Raw genomic sequence first — 6,558 nt, forward strand, 5'->3', positions numbered from 1 at the left:
CTACTCAGGAGGCTAAGGTGGGAACATCACTTGAGCCTAGGGAGTCAAGCTGCAGTACGCTATGATGACACCACTGCACTCCAGCCTGGACAACAGAGCAAGACCCTGTCTCTTTTAAACAAAAGGAGAGAGAAAGGCCTACTGACGCATGCAACAACATGGATAAACCTCAACGACACTGTGCCTAAGTGAAAGAAGCCAGACATGAAAGCCTCATACTGTCTGACTGGTTTTATATGAGATTTTGGGAAAAGTAAAACTATGAACAGAAATCAGATCAGTGGTTGCCAGAGGCCAGGATGGGAGCAAGGACAGACTACAAAGGAATATGAGAGAATTCGGGGAGGCTGGGGGATGACGGAACTGTTCCAGATCATGATTGTGATGATGATTGCACGATTATACTGGCTTGTCAAAGCTCACCAAACTATACCCCTCAAATAGATGCATTTTACTGGATATAAGTTATGCATCAATAAAACTTAGTGTAAAAAATAATCAATCAATCAATCGGAAGAAATACAAGCACTTCATCACAGGCTATAAGGCTTCTGAATGGTCAAGCTGGAGCTTGCTCTTGCAATGTGTCTATTTATCTATTTACAAATTACCTGCAAGTGCTAATATCAGTAATATCTCAAAGCACATGTATGAGGCTAGGAAAATAGCTATCATTAATGAACTTGGACATAGAACTGCATTTCAAATAGTCTCTTGATCATTTTGATTTTTTTTCTGGTCAGTTTCTTGCCAGACCTGATGAAGACAATGTTTGGACCTCTCAATACAGTAAAGAACTCACATCAGGAGTACAAATTGACCCCTTTCTTGTGGTCACTTGTGCTTGGAGTATTACTCTTGCCTTCAACAGGTTGCACATCTTCAAAAGTCTTTTTAAGCTATTCACCTACACTGTGAAGGTAGGTTTTACATAAACTCAATGTCATCTCTGGGTTCACATGACCATACCTGGGTAAGGCACGATACATGCCAATATGTGGGATAATGCGGGATACTGTGGGGTTCCCCACTCTGCCCTTGGATTACTTCTCATTTCATTTCTGACTCGGGACATTTGGCACATGCCTGGGTGTGAGCACCAGTATTGCTCTGTATAAACATTAATAATGCCAACGATAAAGACTTAACATTTATTCTTTTTTTTTTTTTTTTCTTGAGACAGTCTAACTCTGTCACCCAGGCTGGAGTACAGTAACATAATCACAGCTCACTGCAGCCTCCACCTCCTGGGCTCAAGCAGTCCTCCCACCTGAGCCTCCCAAGTAGATGGGACTATTTGGGAGGCACACCCCACCACGCATGGCTAATTTTTTATTTTCATTTTTAGAGATGGGGTCTCACTATGTTGCCCAGGCTGGTCTTGAACTCCTGACCTCAGGCAATACTCCTGCCTTGGCCTCAATTCTTTTTTTTTTTTTTCTTCAGATGGAGTCTCGCTCTGATGCCCAGGCTGAAATGCAATGGCGTGATCTCAGCTCACTGCAACCTCCACCTCCCAGGTTCAAGCGATTCTCCTGCCTCAGCCTCTCGAGTAGCTGGGATTACAGGCTTGTGCCACCACACCCATCTAGTTTTAGTATTTTTAGAAGAGATGAGGTTTTATCATGTTGGCCAGGCTGGTCACAAACTCCTGACCTCAAGCGATCCACCCGCCTCGGCCTCCCAAAGTGCTGGGATTACAGGCCTGAGCCAACACGTCTGGCCTCAATTCTTTATTCTTAAAAATGTTCTAATATTTTCTTCCCACATGCAACAAATTGCTACCAACACCCCCCAAATTATATTCACTCACTACGGAGGCCTCTACTCCTATCGGCCTCCTCTCCCTGATGCAGTTATAAGACCTTTCACAGACTTGAGTCCTGTGGCAAGTCTTATATAGCATACTGGATCCATCAGATCTGACATTTGCTGGTCACTACCTTTTCTCAATTATCCTTCCATTTATTGAAAGCAATCTTTTTTTTTCCTGCTATTGTCATTTTAGGACATTTCTTCAAGAATGACATTTCTAGAACATTTCCTTAAGAATAATGTTCAGAAGAAAAATCTATAGTATACGTTTTTTTGTGGACTTCTAGAAGCAGGTGCAAACAGTAGGCAAATCTCTTCAAGGTTACTGATGTCCTCAATCCTACCTTTCAAGGCTGGCAGTCCCGCAGTTTCCTTTCCTAAAACTAAATGGAGTGTGGAGGTTGTCTCTCTACCTGTAGTTTCATGCCCTTCAATGTGTCTCGCTCATTAAAATCCAAGGACCTGTGGTTCATGCATGTAACCTCAAAACTGTGGGAGGTCAAGGAAGGAGGATCGCTTTCACCCAGGGGTTTGAGACCAACATGGGCAACATAGGGAGACTCCATCTCTACAAAAATCTAAAACCTTAGCTGGGCATGGTGGCACTCTCCTGTAGTCCTAGCTACTCTGGAGGCTGAGGTGAGAGGATCACTTGAGCCCAGGAGGTTGAAGCTGCAGTGAAGCGTGATCGCGCCACTGGACTCCAACTTGGGCAACAGAGTGAGACGACTTTGTCTGAAAAAAAAAAAAAAAACCTCAGGGATCCACCCACAGTCACCTCCTAGGTCAGGCCTATTTGCGGTTTCCCACTGCTGTGTTTAGACCTTGACATTTTCTGTTTACTTTTTGAGATGCTGGGTGTATGCCTAAGCCTACAATGATAAAATAGGATTGCTCAACTTAGCACTATTGACATTTGGGCAAGGTGATTCTCTGTGGAGGGATACCTCCTCTCCACTGCAGGATGATGAGCAGCACCCCAGCCTCTACCCACCCCATACCAGGAGCACCCTCTACCCATTTGTGACAACTGAAAATGTCTCCAGACATTACTAAATGTCCCATGCCATAAAGTTACCTGCTTTACTTACAAGAAGCACCAAGGTCCTAACAACTTGGGCTGCTATAACCAGAGAATAACTACCCTATTGAATTTGTCAACAAATTGCAAGTAACCCCTTGAGGACAAACATTTCTTAGTGTAAGGGAAGTACTCATTTTCCTAGAGAAGATGAGAAATTCTTCCTTCCTCATAAGAAGAGAAAAAAAGACCACTGCAGGCATGTGTTCCGCCTCTCTCAAGAAGCGCCTCTGAGGCAGAGGTTGCAGTGAGTCAAGATCACACCACTGCACTCCAGCCTGGGTGACAGTGAGACCCTGTCTCAAAAAGAAAGAAAAAAAGAAAGAAGAAGAAAAAGAAAAAGCACCTCCTAAAGCCCCTCTGTTCCTTCTTTGCCAACATTCCTCCCAGAGATGACAGCTCCTTCTTGCCTCCACGTACAGGGAACAGGTGGGCCACACCCAAAAAATCCTTCCATCTTCACCCCATCTGAACAGTGGAGACAGCAATGCTACATGCCAGCCAGGCACAGGAGCTCATGCCTGCAATCCCAGCACTTTGGAAGCCTGAGGTGGGAGGATCACTTGAAGCCAGGAGTTCAAGACCAGCCTGGGCAACATAGTGAGACTCCGTCTCTACAAAAATAAATGAATAAAGAAATAAAATAAATAAATAAAATAAATAAATAAAAATAATATTTTTCAAAAATGCTAGTGCCTATCCAGGCATGTAACAAGGATTACACGAGTCATTTGTAAAAGCACTATTACATCTAAATATAATAGGATAACACCTTTATGGCCAGAAACTACCGGGACTCAATGACTCTATCACACTCTGGCTTTACATCCACCAGAATTTACTAAGCACCTGCACCATGCAGACACTGTGCTGAACCAGCGTCATTGCATTCAAGAAGGTTCTAGTCTGTAAGGAGACAGGGATTATGAAAGTGTAGACAAGGTGCAAAGACATCGGTGGGAGGTGGCGCCCAAACTTTTCTGGAAGCGTCAGGGAGGGCTTCCCATAGGAGGCAGTGGTTAAACTGAGACCTGAATGACAAGAGGGAATTTTCCAGGAGCCAAGGAGGATGAAGAGCATTTCATTCAGAGGTACAAACAACGGTGAAAGTCCAAGGGCAGAAGGTAACATGATATTTTTAGGAAATTAAATTTCCAAATCACCATCAACCAAAAATATAATCAGGGGAGTTACAGAAGAGAAGGCCGAAGAACAAGTTGGGGCCAGCTGACACGCAGGAGAAGCAAGATCAACCAAAACCATGGGAAATGCTAGGTCAAACCTAAAGGAGTTTAAAGTGTCAAAGGTAGTGGTGAGTTTTCAAAAGGAAAGATCATAAGCAGCAGTTCTCAAATGTAGGTGATGATCTCGGAAGTCCAATGTTCAGGGTTCTGAAAGGGATCCGGGTTGGGAAACACTGCTGAGAGAATGACAGGTCATTAAAGACTGATTAGATAAAGGAATTTCATCACCAGGTGTGCACGTGAGAAATGACACTCTGACCTGACCAGCATGGAGGGACTGGACGGGACAGGCCCTGAGGCATGGAAAACACTTTCCCAGGAAGGGAAAGGCTAAACCCAGGCACGGCCATGGGTGGTGGGCATGGAGGGGCTGGAATGCCTCAGAGAGACAGAGACGGAGAGGAACAGAGACACCACATTTCCCCCTTAAGCAGCAGGTGAGATGGTGGAACCATCCAGAGGGAGAAATCGTAGGAAGAAACTGGTTTGAGGAGGAAGACAAGGATTTCTAGTTAAGTGCATAGAGTTTAAGGTGCAAGTGAACTATCATGAGTATGTGGGGGTGGAGGCTCCAGAGACTTGGCCTTTAGATATAAATTTAGGAGTCAGTGATCAAGAACTGGGCAGAAACTATTGGCATCAAGTGGTTCTCAGGATCACCTGGAGGGCTGCTTATGACCCCGAGCTTCTGATTCATGGGGTCCCAGGTGATGCTGATGCTGCTCATCTGGGGACCCTACTTTGAGAACCACAGCTCTAGATAAAGGAATCCTGCCCTTTCTCCTCTACTTTGGACAGAAATGGTAGGTAAGGAAAGCATAAATGTTTCATCTTTTTCTCTCTCTGGCCCTTGAACTCCAGAAGATCAGAGTACTTAGCTTGACTGCATCCTTATTCCAACTTCAGGAGTCCAAATCTACCACAATTTGCCAAATGTGAGAAGGGTATGGACTGTAAGACACACCTGTAATTTAAGTAATGCTAAGAAGGAGAAACGGATACCAATAATTATGAGATGTGGCTGATTGAAAGAAGCATTCTGATTTTCGAAATAGGAAAGGCTGAAAAATGTGCATTTTAGAATTGACCAAAAGTGGTCATTCCTGTCCTCTGGGGCCACCCTGGAAAAGTCCAAGCAGAAGCCTGTGCACCAGCAGGAGCCAGGATCCCGGATCTTCCTGCTCTTTGCCTGCGGTATATACCACCACATCCACAGGAACCTGCCACACACAAGGGCTTTGCTCCCCATAAGATCTCCCAGCAGCAGGGTCCTTCACCCAAACCTTCCAAAAGTGCCTCATCCCACATTCCCCAGAGAGCTGCTGAAGCTCTCAAAACTCAAATGCAAACATGCAAGGACATTTAATAACAACTCCTGCATTTCCCACTTTCACCCATGACTACAAGTAGTCATACCCAGGATGTTCTTGCTCAGAGAGCCTACTACAGAAAAGACCCAATTAGGAAACACCATTGGCCAGACGCAGTGCCTCACGCCTGTGATCCCAGCACTTCGGGAGGCAGAAGCAGGCGGATCACTTGAGGCCAGGAGTTGGAGACCAGCCTGGCCAACATGGTGAAACCCCGTCTCTACTAAAAATACAAAAATTAGCTGGGTATGGTGGCACACGCCTGTAATCCCAGCTACTCGGGAGGCTAAGGCACGAGAATCACTTGAGCTTGGGAGGCAGAGGCTGCAGTGAGCTGAGATCATGCGACTGCATGCCAGCCTGCATGACACACTGAGATTCTGTCTCAACAACAACAACAACAACAACAAAAAAAAAAAAAAAAAAAAAAAGGGAAGGAAGGAAGGAAAGAAAGAAAGAAAAAGGGAAAGGAAAAGAAAAAAGAAACACCACTGCCAAAACCAGCAAAAGATTAAAGGAAGCAAACATCCTCATTCTATTTCTCCTCTTATGCAAAGGACTAATTACTCTCAGATTTGCAAACAAACAAACACAAAAAACCCCCCAAAACTCTTATGTACAGAATGAGAACAAGACTAAGACCAACCACAAAAACTCCAATGAATGTATTAACTATCTTTAAAATAATAAAACAAACTTTTCCTGAAGTCTTCCTTTAAATATCCCCTGAGTTGCACATATTAACCCACAATGTCTTTTTTTTCTTTCCAAATTTTTAGGTTCAGGGGTACATGCGCAGGTCTGTTATATGGGTAAATTGTGTGTCATGGGGGTTTGCTGTACAGATGATTTCATCATCCAGGTAGTCAGCATAGTACCCAGTAGATAGTTTTTCAATCCTCACCCTTCTCCCGCCCTCCACCCTCATGCACGCCCTAGTATCCATTGTCCCCTTCTTTGTGCCCATGTGTGCTCAATGTTTAGCTCCCACTTATAAGTGAGAACATGCAGGATTTAGTTTTCTGCTCCCTAGCCTGACACTGCCCAA

This window comes from Macaca fascicularis, chromosome X, assembly GCF_037993035.2.
Source record: "Macaca fascicularis isolate 582-1 chromosome X, T2T-MFA8v1.1".
NCBI classification, from domain to species: domain Eukaryota; kingdom Metazoa; phylum Chordata; class Mammalia; order Primates; family Cercopithecidae; genus Macaca; species Macaca fascicularis.